Source organism: Mustela nivalis, assembly GCF_964662115.1.
Source record: "Mustela nivalis genome assembly, chromosome: 13".
NCBI classification, from domain to species: domain Eukaryota; kingdom Metazoa; phylum Chordata; class Mammalia; order Carnivora; family Mustelidae; genus Mustela; species Mustela nivalis.
In genome coordinates, this window is record NC_139032.1 from 48,365,988 (window position 1) to 48,393,277 (window position 27,290).

The window sequence follows — 27,290 nt, forward strand, 5'->3', positions numbered from 1 at the left end:
TCTAAATTATTTCTAGATATCCATTCTTTCCTGCGCCTTCCTCCAGTTACTTTCTCTGTTTATCCATCATTTATCTTTCTCACTCCCTCTCTCTTTTATTCTTTTATTACTTAACTTTTATCTCATTTTGACATAAATCATGAGAGTTTACCACTAGTAGTCACTATTCTTTGAATAACTCCATGCCCTCCTTCTGTTTACTTTTATCACTTTACTGTATACCAAATCCTGGTATATTTTCAGATTTGTTTTCAGGGTCACAATTCTGGGGTCACTCTTCTTTTTTCAGGCAACACTGTATTTCTTACATTCTTATAATCAATTCCATTTGGTCATAATTTATTATTCTTTTATATATATCTGTATATGATTTGCTAGTGTTTTAGCTAGGTCTTTTGTTTTTGTGTTTATTCATGAGTGAAAATATGTATAGTTCAGTGTGCTTATGTGGGAAGAGAGCACCTCTATCAAATTGAATTATTAGTGACAAAGAATAAGCAAACAGCAAAATTTTTCTATCTTCTAACATAGTACAAAAACATGGGAATTATATGGTCCTTAAAAGTTAGAATTTCTATTTGTTCATAAAACTGTGGCCAATTTTTTTTTTCTCCTGTTTGTTAATGGCTTTTTAGGAACTTAAGTTTGCTACCTCTTCTATCATCATTTTGATAATTCATAATTTCTCTGAAAATGGTTGACATTATGCTTTTATGTGCTTACTTGATCTGAGTTTTGCATTCACTCTGTCTTTTTGTCTCATTTTTTAAACTGAAAATGCTATGTATGCATTAAACTGTTTAAAAGATGGATTTCTAGGGGCGCCTGGGTGGCTCAGCGGGTTAAAGCCTCTGCCTTCAGCTCCAGTCATGATCCCAGGGTTCTGGGATTGAGCTCCGCATCGGGCTCTCTGCTTGGCAGGAGCCTGCTTCCTCCTCTCTCTCTCTCTCTCTGCCTACTTGTGATCTCTGTCTGTCAAATAAATAAATAAAACATTTAAAGAAAAAAAAAATGGATTTCTTCCCCAAAAGGATCAGATTTCGGGGCGCCTGGGTGGCTCAATGGGTTAAAGCCTCTGCCTTCGGCTCAGGTCGTGATCCCAGAGTCCTGGGATTGAGCCCCGCATCGGGCTCTCTGCTCAGCAGGGGGCCTGCTTCCTCCTCTCTCTCTGCCTGCCTCTCTGACTACTTGTGATCTCTGTCAAATAAATAAAAATTAAAAAAAAAAAAAAGATCAGATTTCAAAATCATTAATAAATTCTACTGTTTTGTATTCCCTGATTGCTGATTTTACCTCTTTTTTTTTTTTTTAAAGATTTTATTTGTCAGAGAGAGAGAGAGAAAGCACACAAGCAGGGAGAATGGCAGGCAGAGGGAGAGAGAGAAGGCTCCCCACTGAGCAAGGAGCCCAATGCAGGACTTGATCCCAGGATTTTGGGATCATGACCTGAGCCAAAGGCGGACCCTCAACTGACTGAGCCACTCGGGCATCCTGCTGATTTTACTTTTATAATTATCTTATTTCCCATGGACTTCTTTCTTGGCTTTTCTGATTTCTCCATTTAATGCTTATCCAGTTCCTTTGCTAACTGTGAGGGGCTGTTCTCAGCTATTGAATCCCTTACCTGGCATTCCTTGAAGCATGGTCCCCTTCCTCCGACTTGGAAGCCATCGATGGCTGGGTGGGCATCTTTCTTGTGCCTCAAGTAACTCTGACCACCACATCTCTCCTACTCTTCTTCCTGCCACTTCTCTTTTTAAGGGCTCATGTGATTATGCCGAGCCCATGTGGATAACCCAGGATACTTGCTCCATTTAGAAGTCAGTGGATTCAGAACTTTAATTCCACCTTCAAAATATCCTCACAGCCTACACCAATGAGTGTTTAATTAAATACCAGGTAATTGGGATTTTGGAGGGACATGATTATAACTTTGCCTGCCAAACACAGTTTTAATTTTTGTTCTCCATTTCAACAGCTTTATTGACAGGCCCTCATAAAAGGCATCATAAATACTTCTTAGAAAGGAATACATTTTTATTCTTCTTTGTTTACTGGTTTGGACATAAATGTAAATGTTGTTACTGTAGAAAATTTGGAAAATAGGGGCGCCTGGGTGGCTCAGTGGGTTAAGCCTCTGCTTTCAGCTCAGGTCATGATCTCAGGGTCCTGGGATCGAGCCCTGTATCTGGCTCTCTGCTCAGCTGGGAGGCTGCATCCCCCCACTCCCCCCACCGCCTGCCTCTCTGCCTACTTGTGATATCTGTCTGTCAAATATATAAATAAAATCTTAAAAAAATTTTTGGAAAATAAAAATGGAAAAAATCAATCATAACCAACCATAATCCCATAACTTATATATAGTCATTATTAGTATTCATATTTTTCTCTCATTTTTCTCTGCACATATTCATAAAAGTTGAAGTTCAAACTATAAGTGCAGTATTATATTCTACTTCTTAAATTAATGTCAGGTTGGGAGCAATTTCTAGCATTTATGTTTACATTGTTTGTATAATTGCCACATAATATTATAGTGACTATATATACTGTATTTTTAAAAAGGCTATAGGGTATTGCAAATTTCTCACTATAAAAATAACACTGAATTACATATTTTTACTTTGTTGGTATTTTGGATTTCTTTCTGGATATATACTGAAGTGTCAAATTGAGGTATTATAAGTATTCCTTATACTCTAAAATATTCTTGTAAATTAATAGGCTTTTAAAATATGAAGTCAGAAAAAAAATTAATTAAAAATTAAATTTCTTCTCCCATTCCATGGGTTGCCTCTTTGTTTTCTTGGCTGTTTCCTTGGCTGTGCAGAAGCTTTTGATTTTGATGAAGTCCCAAAAGTTCATCTTCACTTTTGTTTCCTTTGCCTTTGGAGACATATCTTGAAAGAAGTTGCTGTGGCTGATATCGAAGAGATTACTGCCTATGTTCTCCTCTAGGATTCTGATGGATTCCTGTCTCACGCTGAGGTCTTTTATTGATTTTGAGAATCAGAATAATCACATTTATAAATACAATTCCATTGCAAATACGCAAAAACCATACTTCTGCAGAGGCAGCTTTTCTCAGGGTATGGTTCCCATTTCTGAGTATACTTGTGGCCTACTATAATAAACCTGAATTTACAAATGTCAGGAAAAGATGGGGTAGTCACTGTTTCTGTTCACCAAATATTTGCTGTTCTCTTTACATCTTGAGATGTTCTTTCTCTGTGCCCTTGAGTTAGAATCTGGAGATGGTACAAGGTAGCAGAGCCCCTAGAAGAGACATAATATGAATGGGAACTAAACCTTCCTTCTTTAAGCCACCAAGATTTTAGGATTATTTATTGCATCGAGTAACCTCTCCCATAATCTCCATCATGAGTAGACTGGATATAGCTTCTTTTTTTTTTTTTTTTTTTTTAAGATTATTTATTTATTTATTTGACAGAGAAAGATCACAAAGTAGGCAGAGAGGCAGGCAGAGAGAGAGAGAGAGAGGAGGAAGCAGGCTCCCTGCTGAGCAGAGAGCACGATACGGGACTCGATCCCAGGACCCCTAGATCATGACCTGAGCCGAAGGCAGTGGCTTAACCCACTGAGCCACCCAGGCGCCCCTGGATATAGCAACTAATCAACAGAAATTAATACAGAGAAATGAATTCCCACTATAACAAAAATATAGCATTAATTAGAAGCTGTGGTGAGAAAACGGCCCATGGAGCTGGAAGAATGGTGATCTATGTTATGTAGAATATTTGGTAAAATGTCATGTGCAGTGTTGTAGAAGGCATACTCCATACTGATAAAATTGGACAACTAGGGGAGTGAGCTGGAAAACAGAACGTTAGTAACATGTTGACCACTATCAGCTCTATATGACATGGTGAGATAAGCTTATAGTAAAGATAAGCTGAAAAATGAACTGGTTGGTTTACAAGCTAGAATAAAAAGGAAATAGAGAGTCCTCTAATTCAAGGGCTGGTAGTGTTATAAGAAATGACTACTCCTCATACTTAAACTATAAAATACATAATTAAGAAAGAGTTTTGAACAACAAAGGCTGATTAAAACTCTGCCTTGCAGATAAAACTAAATTAAGGATATGGCAATAGTGTTAAAAGCTAGTGATAAAAGCTCGGAGTAGATTTATCATGTGTACTCATTTCCTGTTGCTTCTGTGACAAATTACTACAAACTCGATGGCTTAAAATAATACAGATTTACTTTTCTAGTTCTTATAGTCTTAAAAGGCTCTTTCTAGGCCAGAATCAAAGTGTTGGCAGGACTGTGTTCCCTTCTAGAGGCCTGAGGGGATAATCCATTTTCTTACCTTTTCAGCTTCTAAGGCTGCCCATATTCCTTGGCTCCTTGGCTCCTGGACGCCTTCCACTTTCAAAGTTAGCCCTAGCTGGTCAAGTCTTTCTCATATTGCATGAGTTTCCATCAAACTTCCAGAGCTTCCTGACTGACCTATTTTAGACAAAAAGTATAAGGAATAAATATGTTTGTTATGACTAGGGAGTTATTTGTTACTGTAGCATAAATCAGCCTATCCTGACTGATACAGACTACAAAAACTATTTTTTTAAACACTTTGTAAAAGTTTTATCCTGATGTTTATTTAAATATCTCCTAAGATATATCAATAGGAATTCTTGCATAGGCTTTCTATTTATACATCCTTTGGGGAATACACCTATTGGAGAAAACAAGCTTATATCTTCCCTATTGCCTTCTTCATTTATATCAATTTTAATACATACTTAACAGAGATAAAGAGGTGGAGAATTTATAAGAAAATCAGATTCATTATGTCTGAAGTAGCCCTGTCCTTCACTGCATTAATCAGGATTTCTTGAACATGGATTACTGGCTGTATTTAATTATGAAACAGAAGTTTAAGGCTTGGGTCTGTCAAATGAGAACCTTTTGAAGGCTAAGGCAGGAGGAATGAAAACCCCATCAAACAGCTCCTGGATTGGGTCACAGGGCCAGGACCTAACAATGTTGTCTACAGAGGGAACTAAGGGAACTAAATGGTAAATCCCAAATTATCAAAAATCACAGTAACAAAATCTATTATCATGGTGAAATCAAAAACAGTGGGGGAAAGTTATAAAACATAGGTAATTGCACAATTGCAGCTAAGTAAAACTGCTGAACCAGTGTAACAACAAGATGAGAAGGTACAGGATTCTTGTCATGAATAGAACAGAGGCATGATGATGTGCTAGGCACCTGGTTTAGAGGCGGGCTGGTCCAGGTTTCAGACAGATGGTATCCAACCTCTAGATGTCACTGAAATAACTATGCTGCTCTCTAGTATAACGCTCTACAGTGATTGCTTCAGAATTTCAATTAATATCCTGGCACTTCTGTGATTTCACTGGAAAAGGCTGGTCTTCATCTCAAATGAAAAATGGATCAGAGAAACCAAAAGAAGGACTGTCACAAAGAAGAAAGGAGGAGGAGGAGTTAGAAGAGGTAAAGCAAAAGGAAGGGGAGATGGATTAGGAAATGAAATGAGTGTTTAAAAAAAACTGAAAGGAAAGAAATGCTTCATAGTTCTGGAAGTCTAAAGCGCAAATTAGGGACACTGCCAAGAAAGCCAAAGGAAGGGACCCAAAAAGAGGCCAAAGCACCTGGAAATGAAGACTGTGCAGGTTTTTGGCGACGCAGGCAGTAAGATCTGGCCTGGGAATAGGAAGACTGTAGGTAGTCGCATCAGGGTATCCAGAGCAGAGACAGCTCAGTAAGGAATATATGCCAGCTAAGCCAGGACCCAGTTTGTCATTCGGCTCCTGTTTTTTCACAGCCAAGAGAATCTCTGTGTCACCCTGAGCAGTCAGTCATGTGCCCCTTCCCATACATGGGAAGAGCTTCATTACATTACAACACAACAAAGTAGCCAAAGTTCTGAAGAAAACATAAGAACATTTAGTCCTTTCCAAAGGTGCCCAATCGATCTCTCCTTGAGAAAGGGAAGATTTTTAAAAATAAGAACAATTCATCTTGTGCTTATTCTGAGTAGGAATTTAAAATGTCTTGGTTTCCACTCAATAGTCGGCCTCATCACTAAAGACTACAGCCGCCTTAGAACTATACCTGAGGATTTATTCCAAAGCTGGCATAAAACACCTTATTCCAAAACAATCCCATTTGAACTAAAACTCATTCGAGTCCATAAACTGAAGAGATGCAAACGCAAAGTTGGCCCTCCTTGAACATTTTCAAAGACAACAGCAGAACACAGTGACTGATGACTTTAACCCAAACAAACGTGTCACAATGTTGGTGACACTGCTTTCAGGGGCTTTCTGACGGTATCTCTCATTTGAGATATTTTATTTTTCTCAGTTGATTTTTTTCTGTTTTATAAAATATTTTAGTATAAAAAGCCCTCAAGGCATGAAGATATATTCTTGGGGCCTTAAAGCTTAGAATTGGCCCCTCCCAATGACTTGATAAATCTTTAAACAGCTGCCATGTTTTGTCTTGAGGGCATCATCACATGCCCCCTGTTCATTTTTTACTTGATTTGGTTGGTGCAGCATGAGGAGAATGGGAGTCAAAAGATGTGCCAGGTATGCTGTCTGGGAGCTAGACTCATCACAATGAGCCTCAGTTCTTCACCTGCAAAAAAGGTATAATAACACCTTCCCTGAGTTTTTAGGGAACACAACGACTATCACAAATTAAGTGCTCTGAAAAGAGGAAAAAAAAATCATGGAAATATTAACCCATGTGTTATTATTGGTATTACCATTTTTCTCTTTAATTATACTTTACAGGACCAAAGCTCTAATGCAAGGGCTCATAAAAGGTCTGGTGCACATTCAGGTTGAGTTCTTGTGTACCTGGAAGCCTCACAGGCATCACAGAGGACTTACCACTATCCAGAGAACTAAGACCTTTAAGACACTAAGAAACTCAGTTATTCATGAGCACTGAGGCAGGAGAGAGTGGTTGGAGAGAGGAAAGCTAATTTAGTGGCAATAACAGGGAGAAAGTAGGAAGCTAATCTAATCATCAAGGAATGCTTCTCAGACTTGAACGTACTCCACACATACCTAAGATCACATTAAAATATGGATTCTAATTCAGCAAGATTGAATCTTCATTTCTAACAAGTTTTCAGAGGATGCCTACACTACTGAGCCATGAACCATATGCTGAGAAAGAGAGAGAAGAATGCATGAAGAGTTTGGGTGACCAAGAAATCCCAACAGTAAGCCACAAGTTATCAACATACATAATTTTCAGAGCCTGTTACATACACCTTCCCAAAGAGATATTCAGTCTTAAAGAACCATGCTATCCCTACATTCCTTCATAAACTGTACCTTATATCCAAATGATTTGCTATTATGATGACTCAATACACCAAACTGCTAAATCAGTGAAAAAGATGTGGAGTTATATCTGTACACAGGAGATTATGCATAAATCACAAACTACCACATTTATATGTGTACTGTGGCCTGAGGGTAAATGTTACTAATGGGTATGCCCTATACCAGAGCATTACTTACTTCTTCAACCAATGTTTATTACTTCTGTGTATCCAACATTGTGCTAGGGGCTGGCATTGCAGGAGTGGAAAGAAGATATATACCCGCCATCACAAAGATTACAAAACAGCAGGCTTTGGGGGTATGTGGAGAAGAAGGTAAGTCATAATGAAACATTAGCAATACTATTATGGGGGAAAAACAAGGAGCTGAGCCAGTGGCAGGGGGTACCCACTTTAAACAGGGTGGTCAGAAAAGTTCTTTCTGAGGAGATAATAGTGCCAGAGAACAAAATTTGTTTACTACTTTCCATTCAAGTGAAGGTTTCACACCTTGGCGTTGTTTTAAGAGAGAAAATGACTCCCATTTTCCCATTCTCCCCTTGAGCCTTTGGAGAAAGGTCGGAACAGTGAAGCTTCCTCCACCAGGAAATCTGATACTAAATGACCTCTCTCTGATACAAAGGTGAAATTGTTTGATAAAGATACTAACAATAAAAAGTCTCCTCAAAATAGATTTGCCCAAAATGATTCTCTTTGATTTTCTAGCAGGAATCGTAAATTGTGTGCCAAGTAGTGTCGAATAATCTTTAATTGTATTGGGAGGAAATGACTGAATTGACTGGTGATGGAAAGAATTTCCTTGGCACCCATTCATCCAGGCAACAAATATTTATTGAGCATCTACTATGTGTGAGAGAGTATGCCAGGTATGTAGAATATGCAGGAAAAAAGTGATGAGCCCTTCTCCCAAGAGGCATGCACCCTAGTGGGAAAAATTGGTCTGCTCATTAATTATTTCATCAATTCAACAAATATTTAGTAAGCACCTGTTACACACCAGACTTGATTCTAGACCATAAAATACAGCAGTGACTGAGACTGTCCAAGTCCCTGTGTCATGGTATTTACTTGTTAATCAAGGTCTACACATATAGGAAAGAAATAAATGAACTAGAAATTCAGATTTAGAAAATATAAGAAAAGTGCCATGATGAAAATTAAAAAAAGAATGATGTGATGGCGAATGCAGATGGAGTTGCCACTTTAGACCAAGTGCAAAAGGAAGATATCCCTGAATAGGTAACAACTGAGCTGACACCCAATGAAGAATGAAGTCAATCCCACATCCTAGGGTGGTACACTCTAGATATCAGGTGGATATGAGGACAAATGAAAGAAGGAAGGTATCAAGTGGGAAAAACAGTGTATGCAACGACATGAACATATAAAACAATAAGAGATGTTCTGGGAACTATCAATTGGAATTGAGAGCCAACTATGGAATAGTGAGCCTTGCCTATCAGGCAAAGAAGTTATATGGTTGGTGCTGTGAAGCTCCTGACCCAAGAGCTTCACAGTGGCCTTCTTTCTTGCATTGTCAACCTGTCCGCTGGTTTTCTGACATGGATCTAGGTAGGCTGATTAACTCCTCATGCTAATTTTCCCTATTATCATGTATGCTTTCTTCCTTACTATCATGTCACATATATATCTTCAAATTAGTACTTCTGCACTAAGTGTGACTATTTGGCTTCTACAGGTATTTTCTCCATTAGATTGTGAGTTCCTTGAGGTTAGGGACAATACCCATTTAATTCTGCATTCCCAATACCTGAAACAACATTTGGTACATAATATAAGCCCAGCAAATTTTAATGGGAGGTGGATAGATAAATAAATGGGTGGTTGAAAATTCATAAAATTTTTAAATATTTCCAGGACCAAAATCAAGATGTTAGCACTGTAGCATGAACAAATAGCATCGAGATAAGGTGCATAGCAGTTGTTTCTCTGGTATTTTCCTGGGAGTTTCTGGTATTTTTTTAATTCCACAGGTTTAGGATGAATTGCTCAGCTCCACCGAGCCTTGTGATGCTGCCGACATTTAGAGCTTTCTCACTAGTTTTTTACCAATCGCACAGTTGCTTTTCTCTAGCCTGACCACCAGCTCCTTCTAGAGGAAAGCCAGGAATTGTATTTAGCTTTAATCATCATGCCTATTTTGATCTTTTACAGAAGCTGATCAGAGTGTGTCTGGCAACAACTTAATGACGGGTTTGATTGCATGTACCATTCTTCAGGAGGGATCATTTTGCAGTCTGTGATACATCAGTGTGGTACATACAGATTACCATTCATCTCTCAAAGTGCCCCTCTCCTGCAGATTATTCAGATACGCAGGAGAGGGAGAGGTAGAGAGGGAGGAGAAAAGCAGAGACAAGGATGGAGGAAGAAAGAGATGGATAGAGGGAAGAGCACAGGACAAAAGAGATTGTATTTCCTTGTCCAGAAGCCATATTTATGTTCACATGTTCATATTTAGAAATGACTGTCCATGGGACGCCTGGGTGGCTCAGTTGGTTAAGCAGCTGCCTTTGGCTCAGGTCATGATCCCAGCGTCCTGGGATCGAGTCCCACATCGGGCTCCTTGCTCCATGGGAAGCCTGCTTCTCCCTCTGACTCTGCCTTCCACTCTGTCTGCTTGTGCTCCCTCTCGCTCTCTCTCTCTCTGACAAATAAATAAATAAAATCTTTAAAAAAAAAAAAAAAGAAAAGAAAGAAATGACTGTCCATGACAGTGTTCTATAACCTATATATGGCAAGGTTTCCAGATCACAGGTCTGAGGAATAAACCCACAGCAAATGTAGATATGCCATGTTGGCTACATCTGGAGACACCAGCAAAGATGGCACAGTGAACTTCAGAGAGGTGGCAGCACTTGAAGAAGTGGACAATAGTTCCTAAAGTTCAGATTCCAAATTAGTCTTGAGAAATGGCTATCTTTCCCTCTGATAGGAACTGGATGGAAGAAGTCAAGATAGGAAAGAAATACACTCTCAGGAGAGAGAGAATTAGGTATCAAACTATTTGTGGAATATCAGTTGGAGGTTGAAAGTAAGGAAAGATTTGGTGTGCAACCCTGAGCAGTATTTAACAAAACTGTCTTCGTGTTTCCACCCAGACTCCAGGAACTGACGATGGGTTCCCAGGGATGTAAGAGCCTGAATAACATGGAAAAATGGTATAATACATGCAACTTAGAAAGATGAGAGGTCAAAGCCATTCTGCTTGTAGCTTAATAGCTTGGTTTAACATGGGAGAAAAGGAGTATCTGCTTCATCAGGTAAAAAACAATGTGAAGTTAAGAGAGACATGTAGGCAATGGTCAATAAAAGTTCATTTTCTTCTTCCCTCCTTCCCTGCCTCATCACCATCTAGAGGCAGGAGTAAACCCAACCCCCCCCCCCCCCCACATACACACACCCCACCTCAGGAACAAGACACTGAAATGAGCAACTACTGCATCTTTGGCCTCACAGACACAAACCTAACCAGTGGTGAGGTTCTCTTCTTAATTGCTTTTCTGAAATACAATTTATTTTGGCCAACTGATTATATGAATGAAAGAAATAATGAAAACATGAATTTGTGAATTTCTGTCTGTTCAAATCTGTACTTGATACTCTAAGACATCTTATTCATTTCATCCTCAGCATATCTCCAGAGAGGAATTCTTATCTCCTTTTATAGACGAGGAAACTGATGCTTGTAGAAGTAAGTAGCTTGCTTAGGATCATAACCTGGGAACTACAGAGTTGAGATTTAAACCCAGATGATACAATTTTAAGTCCATTTTCTTTTCCGATACAATAAAGCCTCAAGTTACAGCTTATTTCCCTCAGTCCCAGCATCAATCCTACTCGTTAAAATAGAAAGTAGTTTGCAAGAGATGTAAGGCACTATTGGATAGGTAAACTGAGACCCATTCCCAAAAGACCAACCTACTCACTGTCTCAGATTCTTAGAAGCCAGGAAGGGCCAGATGCCTGAGTTTTAGCCAAATAATTTGGGTAAGCTGAAGTTTGCTAGATAGAGTATCTGGAAAGTTTTGCTGTAGGATAAAAGAAGCATACATCTCTAGCACTACACCTGCCCTTCTACTTTCTACATGAATATAGGCTTGATGTTTGGAGCAGCAGCAACCATCTTGTGATGATCAGGAAAAGGTAAAGAAAATCACAGAGATGCTGCCCCTGACATCAAGCTGCACAAACAAGAGTAGCCAACTATATTCTGACTCCTTGATGGGTGAGAAAAACAAAGTATTTTTTTAAACACTATTAGACCTTATTCTTGTAATTACAGGTAAAAAACAAAAAACAACGACAAAAAAAAAAAAAAAAAAAACAACCAATGGATGCAGAAGAATATCTAAAACACTGTCTCTAAAGTATCCAGATAAGTGAGATAAGAGAAAAAACAACTTTAATTTTATGATAATAAATATCTATCTTTAAATGAAAAGCACATTTTCAAGGTTATAATTTCCTGCTCTGGGGTAAAAAAAAAAAAAAAATAAAACATCATCCATATTTAAGTGATCCTAAACTCTGAATGGTATGAAGGACAAAAGAAAATGTTATGAAAATGGAATTGAGACAATAAAGACAGTTACTCGGATTTTTCTGAACAGCATCTAACACATAGTTGATGCTCAATTCGGCTGAGTGCTTAAAATTATGTATCTTATTAGCAACCCATCTCAGTACTATCATTTGGGAAAGTTCTTTCTCTCACAAATCAATATTATGAAGAATCAGGCAGCAGGTGGAGGATGTAAAAATGAATCATTTTTCAATAACTTCTTTCAGTATGGAAGGCTTCAAATGTCTAGACATATTTTGCTATTGAATCCCACACTGATATTTAAGGGGTTGTTTCTCCCCATCGCATACAAAATTACCCTAATTAGAGCAAAGCATTTTGGTCACACACTGTCTCTCCTGAGCAGAGAGTGAAGTCCATCTGGGCTCCTTCCTATAGCTCCTGCCAGGACAGCCAACACCCACCCAGTCATCAGGGATGGGCTGAGCAATAAGATGCTTTCTCTCCAGTTTGATGACAGACATAGTAAGTTCTTTTATTCTTGGCACTGAGTGGAAAGTTGTCAATTTCTCACATGGCATTTCATTAAAAGTTTAATCTATTACTTAGTAATAAAAATGCAGATACTAACAGGTAACAAAGCTTTGACTTAAAAATTAATATTTAGGGGAGACAAGAATTTGAAAGCACTTTCATGTTCTCCTGGTTTCCTGATCACTTGCAGATTATCAGGTGTCCCTGATTTGCAGACTTTCATTCATGTCTTGTGCGAGGAATTTTCAGAAAGATAAACCCAGCAGGAGAAGACAGCTCAGATGCATAATCATAACAGGGACACACCCGGATCTGAGAGGAGAAAAGGGAACAAAGAAAGAACAAAGGGCACCAGAAGACCAAATGGCCTGAATGGGGACAATCACCTGGGTAGGACCAATAATACTGGCTCAGGATCAAATGAGTTCTGAAAATTATTTTAAAGTGTTTGATAGAGTTCATGAGAATATTGCCCAATATGCAAGCTCATTATTCTGTTATGTGCCAGAAGATAATATTCACCAACAAAAAGGGAGGAATTCGACCTTAAAATTTCTAACAGGTCATAACATCGCTATTTGCACATCTGTTCCTGGTATCACGCCGCTGCTCTCCAACTTACTTCATTTAACTTCCTTTTGGTCCATACTTGCAATTACTTCAAGTAACGATAGAACATTACTCTGGGTTGTTTGTAGGTGAATGGGCAGTCTTACCTTTCCCATGTTACCTCATGGAATTAGGCAATTAGATACTCTGATTTGCCCAAACAGTAATCCACGGCTCACCTACTCCTTCCCCAACCAAATCACTGCTTACTCTCTTTGAAGACAGTATTATTTTAAGGACTCTGTTGGCCAACATGGTGGCATCTTCTTGTGCAACCACATTTCAATCTGTGTTAGTCCATACTGGAATAATGGGAAGTGTTCAGGACTCAGTATCAGTATCACGGATCTAAATCCTAGCTCTGAAATTACCAGGTGTTTGAGTACTGGCAAAGTACTTCATCTCCTGGAACTTCAGACTCCCTTTTAAAACTGAGGTCTTGAGGGGCGCCTGGGTAGCTCAGTGGGTTAAAGCCTCTGCCTTCGGCTCAGGTCTTGGGATGGAGCCCCACATTGGGCTCTCTGCTTGGCAGGGAGCCTGTTTCCTCCTCTCTCTCTGCCTGCCTCTCTGCCTACTTGTGATCTCTGTCTGTCAAATAAATCAATAACATCTTTAAAACTGAGGTCTTGATACCTAACTCACAGAACTGCTGAAAGGCTGAATGGGATGGTTGGTGGGAAAGCGTCTGGCTGATAGTGGGGTCCAAAATAACCTTTCTCTGGATCTGAACTGTTTACAGAAAGCAAAAAAACAGGAACCCAGTAACTTCCTGGCACCCAGGGACTTAAGTGTGCCATGTATGAGAATATAGATTATTTTATGTTTATATATGCATTGCTACCAAAAAAAAAATATATCCACCTCACATATTACACACGTCCACCTAATAGCACTGGAATGACTGACAGATAGCAGTGACCTTCTCCCAGGAAATCACAGATTTTCAAAACAAGCACTTTTTAAAATTACATAAGTATGCAGTATGAATCAGAAAAGCATGAGGCTATGTTTGCTTGTTTGATCAACATTTCATTTCCTGTAGTTTCCATCTTTTTACTGCTGGCCTGCTATCTCCCACAATAGGAGAAGGCTACTGGGATGTTTGTTATAATCGTCTGCTTAAGGTTCTTTGGCAGATCATATGTTTTACTTAATTAAATAATGTCCCAATTAATTGATTTGTTTGTAGACATTCTTAATTTAGTAAACGCTGAGCAGAATGCTAAAAATACCATTATATTTCTGACAGAGGCACCACTAAAGTCTGATAATTGATAGCTTTGCTGTTTTTTCGGATGGCCTGAAAAGCTTTTAAAGCTAAATTCTGTAATCATGTTCATCTTTGGAAATTAGTTTTGTGAAACCACACATTTAGTTCTTGCTGAGAAATCTCATTTTAGTCATTTTAACATAATTTATAATGCATAAACTAAATTAGCTTTTGTAGCTAAGCCAGCACATTTTTCTTTAATTTTTATCTCATCCTAATATATTTTTGACCTTGAAAACTGTAATGTCTGTTGGATATTGAAGCCTCTGAACAAAGAAAATCATTTCCATTCCATCACTATGGTTACACTTTCTTCGCTCTCCAGCACTGAACAGCGCTGAAAGTGTTGAATCTGGATTCCTCAGGAGGGCAAGGGGAACTTCACGTAATATCATTTAGTCCTGATTAAATAAACACATATACATAATGGAACCCAGGAAAGTAGCAAATTGCTTCACTCTGTTTACACTGCATACCATATGACTAATGGTAAGGGCAATATATCACCTGGTGTTAGTCGTTAGTCGCTTCAGGCTCTGTTGTGTGTGGTTTCTCCCCAGGCAGTCGTACATACATATTCGTCTCAGAAAACACAGTCAAAATGCCAAGCAGCTCCTAACACCTTCAGTCCTCCTGAAGTCAAAGTGGTTTCACCCCTTCCGAACAACAGAGAACTTCGAGTGTGACTCATACTGTTTCCTGTCCACCAGAGACGCATTTCCAATGTGCTGGCGGCATGTCTCTCACCATCCTAAAATGGCTTTGGCTGCCCTACAAAAGCAAGAGAAGGAAATGGTCATTCAAACAAATGCTTTCTTGCTGCCTGTGACAGAAAGAAAAAAAAAAAAACTCTTTTTATGGAGGGCACCATTTGGTAAAACATTGCTTGAATTTCTTTTATTACAAGGCTGGTTCATCATGTTAACAACAATAGGTTTTCTGTTTTTTCTTCTTAGGAGTTGATGGATCAAAAGCGTCTTGCAGAGAACTGTTGGCAATAGTCAGTATCTTCAAGTGGCCATAAGGGCTCAAAGAGTATATCCAATCACTTTTGTGGCAAATTAAATCCATATAAGCTGAAACAGAATATCTCCTTCCTAAAATTCATATGTGAACAGATTTCTGGCTACCTTGATTGGGTAGTGCAAAGGTAATGCAGAGCTGTTCATTTCAGCAGCAAAATGATTTTTTTAGAAGTGGGGTAAGGGACACTTGGCAATATGCTGGAGCTCAGGTAGAAATGGAATCTGCATCTGTAATAGCTTCTGGGTACAGGAACCACTGTAATCACCTGTGGCCCAGCACAGGGCTTGCCCATACTGAACATGCAATAGAATTTAGCAGCATGGAAGGATGGGTAGATGGATGACTGGTTCACTGTTTTATAAAGTCTAAAGATTCTTTGATGACAGGACATAGCACCCGGACCCTTACATGCACTAACTATAAGCATAATTACTAAATAATTTTTTGGATTAGCAGGATTATCAAGTTTTCATAACTTAGTTTTGGTGTGTAAAGACCCAAAAAGTTTAAAAAGGAGGCTCACAAACACTTTGCCTATTTTAATAGCCTCAAACCTATAAGGTGCCAGGGTCGATTCTATACATGGGCTGGAACGTGTATATTTTTAAAGCAAATGTAGCGGGGACTGTCCAAGTTCAGGAGGGACTGCCATCATATAGCATGCTGTGTCAGAGGCAGAAATCACAAGCCAGCCCTGGCAAGCAGAATAATAATCCTCCAGAGATGTCCCCACCCTAATTCCCAGTATGTTATGTTACATCACAAGGGAAATTAAGGTCGCAGCTGGAATGAAGATTGCTCATCAAACTGACTTGAAAATAGATGATCCAGGTGGGCCCAATGTAATCACAAGGATTCTTAAAAGCAGTCAAAGGAGACAGAAGGGGAAGTTAGAGATGGGAGGCGAGAAGGGGTCCACCTACCATTGCCCAGTTGGAAGAAGGAGGCAGAAGGGGCCAAGACCTAAGGAGTGTGAGCAGTCTGTAGATGCTGAAAAGGCAAGGGAATGAGTTCTTCCCTCCAGCCTTCAGAAAGGAGCGGTGCCCTGCAGACGCCTTGATTTTAGCCCTGTGAGGCTCATGCTAGACTTCTGACCTACAGAACTACAAGTTAAGACGCTGGTGGGTTTTGAAGCCACTACATCTGTGATAGGCTTTTTGTTTTGTTTTGTTTTAATAGCAGCAAATGTGAAACGAATAACCAAATTCCCAAAGCATAAAATAATTGCCTCTTTTCTTCCAGATTTTCTTCACCCAAAGTTTTGTTTATAGATCAACCAAACCCTCAATGATTTGTCCAGGTTCAGGCGATTTTTGCTTCTGTTGAAATATTTGCATGTTTCATATATGATTCAGGACACCCTCATTCTGAAAGCATTTTGTTCATGTACCATCCTTCTTTCAAAACTATCAACTCTCCGGGCACCTGGGTGGCTCAGTGGATTAAGCCGCTGCCTTCAGCTCGGGTCATGATCTCAGTGTCCTGGGATCAAGCCCCACATGGGGCTCTTTGCTCAGCGGGGAGCCTGCTTCTCTCTCTTTCTCTCTCTCTCTCTGCCTGACTCTCTGCCTACTTGTGATCTCTCTGTCAAAAAAACAAAAACAAAAACAAAAAAACAAAAAAAAAAACTATCAACTCTCTTTGAATGTTATATTTAAAAATAAAATCTAAACCCGATTTTGATTTTGTAGAAGGGGACAGTGGAAGAGAGGCAGCTTGCCCCTCACACCACAGTAAATATTTTGAGGCCTTCAAATGCCAGATAATATCCAAGGAGGAGGGCCACACATTCTGCTATCAAAGTAGTCATTATTTTACTTTCCTCCTTCCTATTCATTCTTGTATACGCGAAAGAATACACCTCACACTGATCCTCTCAGATGTGGAAGACACCAGAATTTACAGCATGGTTTTTTTTTTTTTTTTAAAGATTTTATTGATTTATTTGACAGACAGAGATCACAAGTAAGCAGAGAGGCAGGCAGAGAGGAGGAGGAAGCAGGCTCCCCGCTGAGCAGAGAGCCCAATGCGGGGCTCGATCCCAGGACTCTGGGATCATGACCTGAGCCGAAGGCAGAGGCTTTAACCCACTGAGCCACCCAGGTGCCCCTACAGCACGAGTTTTGAAGGGAACCCACTCAACAGTGAAGCCATGTGGTCTCAAGGTCAGTGTTAAAGAGTTTGATGGGACATGACTGTGGCTAGAAAAATGCAAGGTGGCTGAGTTGTAGCATGGATCCTTCACAGGCAGGCATTATTCTAAGCTGCTTATCACAGTTTATGGGTAAATATCAAGAGGTGCATAATCTAGACAGCAGATCATTAAATGGACGGTGAGATCAAAGCAAATGTCAATCCCAGCTTCGCTGCCCAGTACCAGTGGGCCGTTTTCAGGTAACCTCCCTGTTTTTTTACGACCTCTCCCTGTTTTCTTGCAACCTTCCTCTGTTTCAACAGCTCAATCAAAATGCTTCTGTATCTTGCAGGGACACTCTATTCCCTTTACTTCCCATTTGTTTCCCTTAATGGAGTTTTGATTTTTTGATCTATCTCTTCTGCTTTTTTCCTTTCTAAGTTCAGAAAGCTTGGGTATCTGATTTCCCTCTCCTTTTTCTCTCTTATCTTTTCAATCTGGTTTTTAAATGTCACTTTTAGTCAAGAGTTTTTTCCATTTTTATACTGGGCTTGTTTTATGTCCCCTTCTCTTGAGAGTAAAGTTTTTTAAAAATTCACTTTGTAACTGTTGTTTACATTTGTTGTTGTTTTTTGAATAACAAAACTTTGTATCTCAGCAGAAGTAGTGATAATAAAACCTCCAGAGGCAAATTTGCTCCCTCTTTCAGCATCTTTTCATTGAACGCTACCTCACTTTATGATAAACTTCAGGGAGGAAAGATAAGATGATGAATAAGGCCATTATTATCCTCAAGAAATTCACCCACCAGTAAAGAAGAAAACAACTCTATTACAGAAAATAACTCAAGGAATGTGATGACTGACTCCCGAAGGACGTGACATGCAGCACTGTAGGATGCCCCTCCTTTCTTACCATCATTCCTGAACATTCACAATAGTGCACCTAAACCCCAACCCCCTCAACCCAAGCAAGAGAAAGCTAACTAAGCAGGCATCCATCCCACTAAGCTTCAAATACTTCCTTTATACTGTTAAGGACAGTTTCCTTTGATGGCTACGATACAGTTTTTGCATTGTCTTATTGGTGCCCATTTGGATTCCTTCAGTTCGGGGCATTAATAGAGCAGCAATGAATATGTGTATAAAAGTCTTTTGTGGACATATGTTTTCATTTGTCTTGATTAAATACTTAGAAGTAGAATTATTTGGTTATAAGGTCAAAGCATGTTTCAATTTAAAAGAAACGGCCAGTTTCCAAATCGGTTGTACCATTTCATACTCCTGCCAGCAACAGAAGAGAATTCTAATTGCGTAACATCGTAGCCAACATTTAGTGTTGTCAGGCTTTTTAAATTTAAGCCATTTCAGAAGTATAATGATATTTTCATATAAATTTGCATTCCCCTGATGACTAATAATGTGTAATTTTTCACATGTTTATTGGCCATTTATGTATTTTCCTCATGTTAAAAATCACACTGATTTTATAACTTTTGTCTATTTCTTTTTTTTTTTTTAAAGATTTTATTTATTTATTTGACAGAGAGAGATTACAAGTAGTCAGAGAGGCAAGCAGAGAGAGAGAGGAGGAAGCAGGCTCCCTGCTGAGCAGAGAGCCCGATGCGGGGCTCGATCCCAAGACCCTGAGATCATGACCTGAGCCGAAGGCAGTGGCTTAACCCACTGAGCCACCCAGGTGCCCCTTGTCTATTTCTAAACTCTCTATTCTGTTTCATAAACCTTAAAGATCCAGGGGGCGCCTGGGTAGCTCAGCCCTTGGGCCTCTGCCTTTGGCTCAGGTCATGATCCCCAGACAATGGGGTCAAGTCCCACACAGGGCTCCCTGCTCGGTGGGAAGCCTGTTTGACCCTCTCCCACTCCCCCTGCTTGTGTTCCCTCTCTTGCTGTGTGTCTCTGTCAAATAAATAAAAAAAATCTTTAAAAAAAAAAGCAATAAAAATATATATAAACATTAAAGATCTATTGTTAGCCACCATCACACTTTCTTCATTCGTTTAACTTCATGATGGGTTCTGAAATCAGGTAGTATATACCTTTTAACTTGTTTCTCCTCTTTAAGATCCTTCCTTCCCCTCCACCCTCCCTCCCTTCCTTTCTTTCTTTCCTTTTCTAGATCCTTTGTATTTCCAAATAATCTTAGAATCAGCTTGCCAATTTTTAGAAGAAAAAAAGCGTTGGGATTATGAGATTACACTGAAAATCTCTAGGAAGAATTTAGGGAATTTTACATCTTATATTAAATTTACATTAACATACTTAATCTTCCAATCCATGAATATAGTTTATTTATTCCCTTATGTAGATCTTCAGTTTTGCTCAGTAACTTTTTTAGTTTTCAGGGAGAAGTTCTTGCACATACTTACATCTAGTAACTTAATATTTTGATGCTGTTGCCAGCAGTGGGTTTTTAAATTCAATCTTCATATCATGTATTGCTATTACATATAATGCAATTAATTTCTCTATATCAATCCTCTATTCTGTGACCATGCTAAAGTCAAATGTTGGTTCTAGGATCTTTTTTGATAAATCCCCCCAAATTTTCTATGTATACATTTATATTGTCATTTTTCCTTTTATATGTTTTTTAACTTTTGCTTTATTACACTAGCCATTACTTTGAGCACAAGGTTTAACAGAAGTAATAGGAGTAACCTTTTTTGTCTTGATCCAAAATCAAAGGGAAAACAATCAGTCCTTCACCATTAAATGTTAGACTGAGAGACCCTCTAATATTCCTACTTTGCTGAAAGTTTTTATCACAAATGGGTGTTGAATTTTGCTTTTTCCTGCATTTTAGATAATCACATAATATTTCTTCTTTAATCTGTTAATATATTGCTTTGATTCATTAATTTTATTAAATTGATTTAAATCACTGATTTAAAAATGTTGAAACAACCTTGCATTCTTTGTGAGATAAATCCACTTTGTCATATATGCTATCCAACTATATATATCCAGATTTGATTTCTACTGTTTTGTCAAAATTTCTGCATACACACACACACACACACACACACACACACACACATACATATATTAATGAATGATACTGGACTGTGACATTAAAGCTATGTGTACCTTATAAAGTTGAGTAGCATTTCTAATTCCTTTTTCTGAACAAGTTTTTGTAAAACTGGTAATATTTCTTTTTTAAATGCAAGTTAAAGTTTTCCTGTTAAATAACTTGCATCTGGAATACAGGAAGGTTTTAAATTATATATTTAACTTACTTAAATTCAACACAGTTGAACTGTTATTATTTTCTCATTTCATGGCATAAATACAGTATTTCCTTACTAATTTTTAATGTCCACAGCATCTGTAGTGATGGCCCCTTCTACATTTCTGATATTGGTAATTTTCAATTTCTATTTTCTTTTAAAATTTTTATCAGTGCAGGAGTGGTTCAGTCGGTTAAGCATCCAACTCTTGATTTCAGCTCAGGTCATGATCTCAGGGTCAAAGGATAAAGCCTGGTTTCAGGTTCCACACTCAGTAGGGAATTCACTTGAAATTTTGTCCCTTCCCTCTCCCTCTGCCCCTCCCACAGCTCTCTCTCTTTAAAATAAGAAAATAAACAAGAAAATAAACATTCTAAAACAAATGAACAAAAAAAATGAATACAATTTTTATTACTAGCCAGGAGGCAACTGTTCTCAACTAAAATTCCACAAAAGAAACAAACCCTAATGCTCTAAAGCAACTGTTATATAGAAAGAAATACTTTTTTATATTTCTCTAAAATAGAATTGGCTATGCAACTTACTTAAAGAAAACAGAAAACGGTCCAATAATATTCTTTAAGTCTAATTCTCTTGCAGAATCCCAGATGAGAAAAATAAATTCTCAATTTTAGTCTTTTCTGATAATCAATTTTTTGTTTCACTGATTTTTCTATTATCTGCTCATCTTATGTTTCATTAATTTCTATTATTTTCTTTCTTCTGTGCATTTTGGGTATAGTTTCCTTTGCTTTTTTCTAACTAAGGTGCAAATACACATGGTTGACTTAAAGGCATTTTTCTGGGGCACCTGGATGGCCAGTCAGTTAAGCATCTGCCTTCGGTTTGGGTCATGATCCCTAGGATCACTGCTCAGCAGGGAGTCTGCTTTTCCCTCTCCCTCTTCTGCTTCCCCTGCTTGTGCTCTCTCTCTAATAAATAAAATCTTAGAAAACAAAAACAAAAATAAAGACAAACCACTTTTCCCTTTAATATAAGATCTGCCATCATAACTTTCCACCTGAACATTTTACCTGCACCTCACAAACTTTGATACTTTGTTTTTATTACCATTTAGTGAAGTATTTCTTAATTACCTTTGTAATTCTTTTTATTTGGTCAATATATTATTTAGAAGTGTTTCTTATTCCAAATATTTAAGAACTGTGTATTTTGTTACTGATGTCTAACTTAATTCTTTATGGGCAGAAAATACACTCTATAAGATTTCAATAATGTTAAATTTATAAACACACTTAGATTGTCCAGCAAATAGTCTCCTTTGATAAATATTCCATGTACCCTTGAAAAGAAAGTGTCCTACAATTGTTGAACAGTGTGCTATAATTATCTATTAGGTCAAGTTGGCTGATAGCAGTGTTTAAATCTTTATCTTTATAGCTTTCAGTCTATTTGTCAAATCAATTACTGAGAGCAGAAGTGTTAAAATGTCCAACTCTGATAATGGATATGTCTATTTTTGCCTTCAGTCCTATCACTTTTTGATTTATATGTTTTGAGGCTCTGTTATAGATGCACTCACATTTAAGACTGTTTTGTCCTCTTAATGAATAATAATTCATTATTTATATCCTTATTAAATCTTCCTCTTTATCTCTGGTAATACTCTTTTCCTTGAACTCTAAGTTGCCTATCCTTGACACAATTACTGCATCTTTACTATGGTCAATGATTTTTTTTCCCCCTCTTTTAACCCATCTACGCCTTCATGTTTAAAATGCATCTCCCATAATTTATTAGAATGGCTAAAATAACAAAAATAGTGACAACATTAAATGCTGGCAAAGATGCAGAAAAACTGGATCACTCATACATTGTTAGTGAGATTATACAATGATAAAGCTACCCTGAAAAAGAATTTGACTGTTTCTTATAAAACTAAACATGAAACTCCCATAGAACCCAGCAGTTGTACTGTTGGGCATTTTTCCCAGAGAAATGAAAACTTATGTCCATACAAAAAACCATGTACACAAATGTTCACAGAAGACTTATTTGTAATAGCCAAAATGGAGAGATAATCCAGAGGTCCTTCAGCAGATGAACAGTGAAATAAACAATGACACATCCACATCATGGAATACTACTCAGTAATAAAAGGAACAAACGGTCAATACATGCAACAGCTTGAATGATTCTCCAGGGAATTAGGTGAATTGAGTGAGAAAATCCAATCCCCAAAGACTGACGATTGCATAATTTCACTTATTACATTCTTGCAATGACAAATCATAGCGAATAGATTAGTGGTTGCTATGGGTCAGGGACTGGAGTCTGGGAGGTGGATGTGGCCAAGAAAAAGAGCAACAAGTCTGCTAATTTCAAGCTCTGTGTTATTTCTGGCTTTGTTGCTATTGACTCACTTTTCTCCTGGTTAAGTGCCACATTTTCCTACTCCCTCACATGTCTTCAAACACATTATATATACTCAATTGTGGATTCAATGCTGTTATATAAGTCTCAATTTTAAGACTAATTAATTTTGTTTTGCTCTGGCAGGCACTTAATTTATTGAGAGATCAGCTTTATCTTATCAAGGCTTGGTTTTAAGCTTTTTTATGATGATTCTAGAGTAGCCCTTTTTCTAGAGCTAGGGTAACCTTACTCTTAAGATATTCATTTTCTGAGATCTCAATCGAATGTTCATGAGGCCCCTCCATGGTGGACGGCTGTAACTCCATCTTCCTCTCCTAAGCATCCTCCTCAATTTTGTTCAGTTCATTATCCAATAGCTGTTTTTGGCCTAATCTTCCTGAATCTTGATCTATGAGTTCTGTGACACAGCTTTCTAGTCACCCAAACCCTCCAAGGGACCCTGATGCAGCTTTCTGAAGCCATCTTATGTGTCTCTGTCTGCTCCTCAGTAACCTGACCTGTAAACTTCCTGCAACATCAGCATCCAAACTCTATTCTCTCCTGACTCCACCCAGTGAAACCACTACCTGAAAAAGAAACACACTTGAGAAAAAAAGAGAATTAGGCTCAACGTGTTTTCAATTGGGCTTCACTTACTTGTGCTGAAGTTTGAATGGTGGTCTCAGGCAGAAAGCTGTAGTGAAATATGGTATCTTCCTGATCTCAAGTATCACAGCCCCATGCTCTCTGTTGCCCAACATGAGAAAACAGTTTATTCATACACTTTTTCCAGCTTTCTAGTTCTTCATAGCAGAAAGGTTCAGTCCCATAACCATTTTCCACCATGGCTGCTACTGCATATACACTTAAAGATGATGTTTTGTTTCATCCTCATAATAACTCCATGAAATAAATACTCTTAAACCATTTCCTGGCTAAGAAGGAGGAGCAAACTTAGATAAGTTAAACACTTTCTGTTACTCTTTAAGCCCTTGAAGGGTAAAAGCAAATTTTATTCACTCTGTTCTTCATCACACTTTACTCAGTCCTTTGTACACAACAGATGCTCGATAAATAAACTAAGGTTTTGGTGGGTGCTATTTCCAACATTACACACATGAAAAACCTGTATCTCAAATTGGGAAAAGAGGAAGAAACAGAGCTTGGATTTGCAAACTACGCATCACAAGGCCCAAGTGACCCACATGTCTTTTTTAAATAAAGTTTTATTGGAACATGGCCATACTCATTCTTCTACATATTCTCTCTGGCTGCTTTCATGCTATGATGACTAACTTGAGTAGTTAGGCCTGCAAAGCCTAAAATATTTACTATCTGGTCTTGGGCATAAGTTTGCCAGCCCCTGATTTAGTGTATCTTACATGCCAGGCAATCTGCTCAGCACTGTTACATACTTTTCACCTCATTAAATTTCCCAGCCATGTTGTTGAAATAATAAATACTGCCATTATCCAGATGTGGACTCTGAGACCAAGAAAGGTAACTTGTCCCAGTTTTTATAGCTCGTGAGTGGCAGAGCACACATCTGAATTCTGATTTGTCAGATTCTGACACCTATGCCTTTTTTTTTTTTTAACTTCTAACATTCTAACAGTCAGAGAACCTTGACAAGAAACGGAAGATGCTAAACGGGAGGGCCCTTTTTGTGATTTGCATATCATCACATATGGGCAAGTGGGACTAAAGCTAAAGCAAGCTGAAGAGCTGGCTTTATATCCTATAATAAAAATAGTTAATATCATTACTATAAGAAGTGTTTCATGTTAACCCCTGTACTGATTATGAATTATGTGCATGTGGAGCGTGCAATACACAGGTTGTGTGTGTGTACATATATGTATCTGTATCACACAAATATATAGGTATATATATGTAAAAGATAAATGTGTGTGCATATATATAATTTGGTTTTCATATTCTATGAGGATGTCATTTTAGGAACAGAAAGAAATGCTGAGTAGGTTTATATTACAACATGATAACTAGTAAATCAAGTGTTCAGCTTGGTTTTCCTAACTCACTAGTGCTCTGTGTATACCTGCTTTCCATTCTTTCTCCACTCTCCCCTAGCTTTTCTGACCTCAAACACCATCCCAGGGCATGAGGAAGGAGAATGTCTCACAGGTCCTCTCTGGTCACCCAAAGTACCAAAGGCCCACTGGTCAACAGCTCTTCTGGGCTTCCTCAGCAATCTTCCAGACCTCATTCCCAGCCTTGTCAAGATGTGATGCAGTGCCCCCCCTTCTCTTTTTAAGTGCTTTAAGCTCTGAGCTATCATCATTTAATTTTAGATTATCTTCTGATTTCCTATGTGGGCCGAGAATGAGAGTAGTCTGGGGGAAAATGGTAGTGACAATAAATGAGAAGGGAAGCATTTGTGAAAATCTTTTTCTTCTTTTCAAGAAGAGCTGTAATAGTGTTTTGTATCAACATGACTCCTGCCTTCAGCTGTAACAAAGTTAGAGAAAATGTTGGTGCTATAAATTGAGAGTTCAGGAGGTAACTCTATTGACCCAGTCTTTTCAATGGGATTGGTATTATAGGTTTCCCGCATAGAAACCAGTGCAGAAATATTTCTAAAGTAATTTCATCTTTGCCAGTAGCCCTTTCCTCCCTCCTTATGCCTCTTCTCTTTCCCAAGGTGTTCCTAAGTTCTTCGATCTCCTGGTGTCTTCTGTTCATGCTCACATTCCAAACCTCCGCAACTTCCTGTGGTGCCTGACATCAAATCACTCACAGGGCAGAGGTAGGGACATAACTTACCATTTGCCAAATTGGGTTTTCTTATAACTGGTTCAAAAGAGAGCTCTCTCATAATAGACCAATAAATGTTATACAGACACAGAGAATGTCAAATCTTCAGGACAACTAAAAGTCTGATGAAATAGAAGATGCCGTGTCGACAGACCATTTTCTTGGAGGAGTTTTGTTCATGGAAAGATAAAGGGAAACAGGTCACAATTACCCTCATGGGTGCTCTCAGTAGGTTGTTATTTTTAGAGATGTTCCAAAGGTAAGAAATGGTAGGCAGCAAACATGTAAAAAACATGAATGCAAATGTGACATCTTCTACAACCAGCCAGAAAACTTGGGGTGCTTTAGGATTGTGCAGCCATTTCTCCAATAATAGACACCACACTACATTCTATCCCAAAAGGATTAGGATTAGGACTGACAGCCGAAGGAAGACCAAGGAGTAGAAAAATCACAGCAAGGAGAAGCAAACCAACAATCCCACAGGGGCTAGGAAGCTGGCCACCATTTTAACTCCATCTTCACCAGAAATTTTTAATTAAGTCTATTGAGAATTTTCTTTTTTTCATTGTGGGGATACATCCTTGATTTTCTAATAGCAGTTAACACGAGCAGTTGGGTTCATTTTAGAACAGCTGGAACACACCAGTTCCATAAAGGGAGAGAAAACTCTCCTTCTAATTTAAGTCACCATGTAGAACCACGCCCTTTGGATTATGCCTATCCTGATTACCCTTGGATTATGCCTATCTTTACTTTCTTCCAGCTTGACCATCTCCATAAATGTCATCTTTCCTGTCATCCAAACCTTAATTTTGCTTCCCCTTTGTCCTTCCTTTCCTGAAATCCAGCCCATTGGTGGATGCTGGCCTTACTGACAGCATCGGTAGCTGATCAGATTTACCTAGAGAAGCATCAGCTGTCAAAGATGATTCCAACATCATCAGTTAATGGTCACTTGGCCACCATTTCTCTGCTTCCTGCCTGAAATGCCTGTGAAAGAGGCAGGGGAAAAGATTAAATGAGTTCACCATGCACTTCTTCGCTGCAGGTTACCTGGCTTAGGATGTTGGGTCTGAGCTGGACAAAAGGAAAGAAATGAGATCGGAATCTGAGACTTACATGCGCTGGGCTTTGTCCTGACTAAAAAGACCTAAAATGGAATGCAATGGAATCCTCTTAAAATGTTAACAGAGGACAAGACTGGAGCAAATTGGCAGAGTGTATTTAAGGTGGTGACTGAAAAAAAAAGAAAGCCTTCCCAGGCTTGTACTCCACTGAATTGAGACTTATAAACAGATTACACTGTTTTTGTAATTTAATGTACATAGCCAAGACCCAGGCCGAGGCTAGTGAGGAAAACGTATCTTTTGGAATCACATATGTCCAGTTCCAAATCTCTGTCACTTAATA

At 38.5% G+C, this 27,290-nt stretch overlaps 1 long non-coding RNA gene across 2 annotated transcripts in view; it reads right to left on the minus strand.

The window, feature by feature from the left end:
* The window catches only part of LOC309846500, a 233,847-nt gene extending 206,977 nt beyond the window's left edge, over window positions 1-26,870 (minus strand). For both annotated transcript variants that reach the window (XR_014301964.1, XR_014301965.1), the window contains exons 1-3: window positions 26,782-26,870; window positions 14,824-15,087; window positions 4,334-4,473 (exon numbers count right to left, since the gene is read on the minus strand). This is a non-coding gene — a long non-coding RNA (uncharacterized lncRNA). The remainder of the gene's footprint in view (window positions 1-4,333; window positions 4,474-14,823; window positions 15,088-26,781) is intronic.
* Window positions 26,871-27,290: the final 420 nt, after the last annotated feature.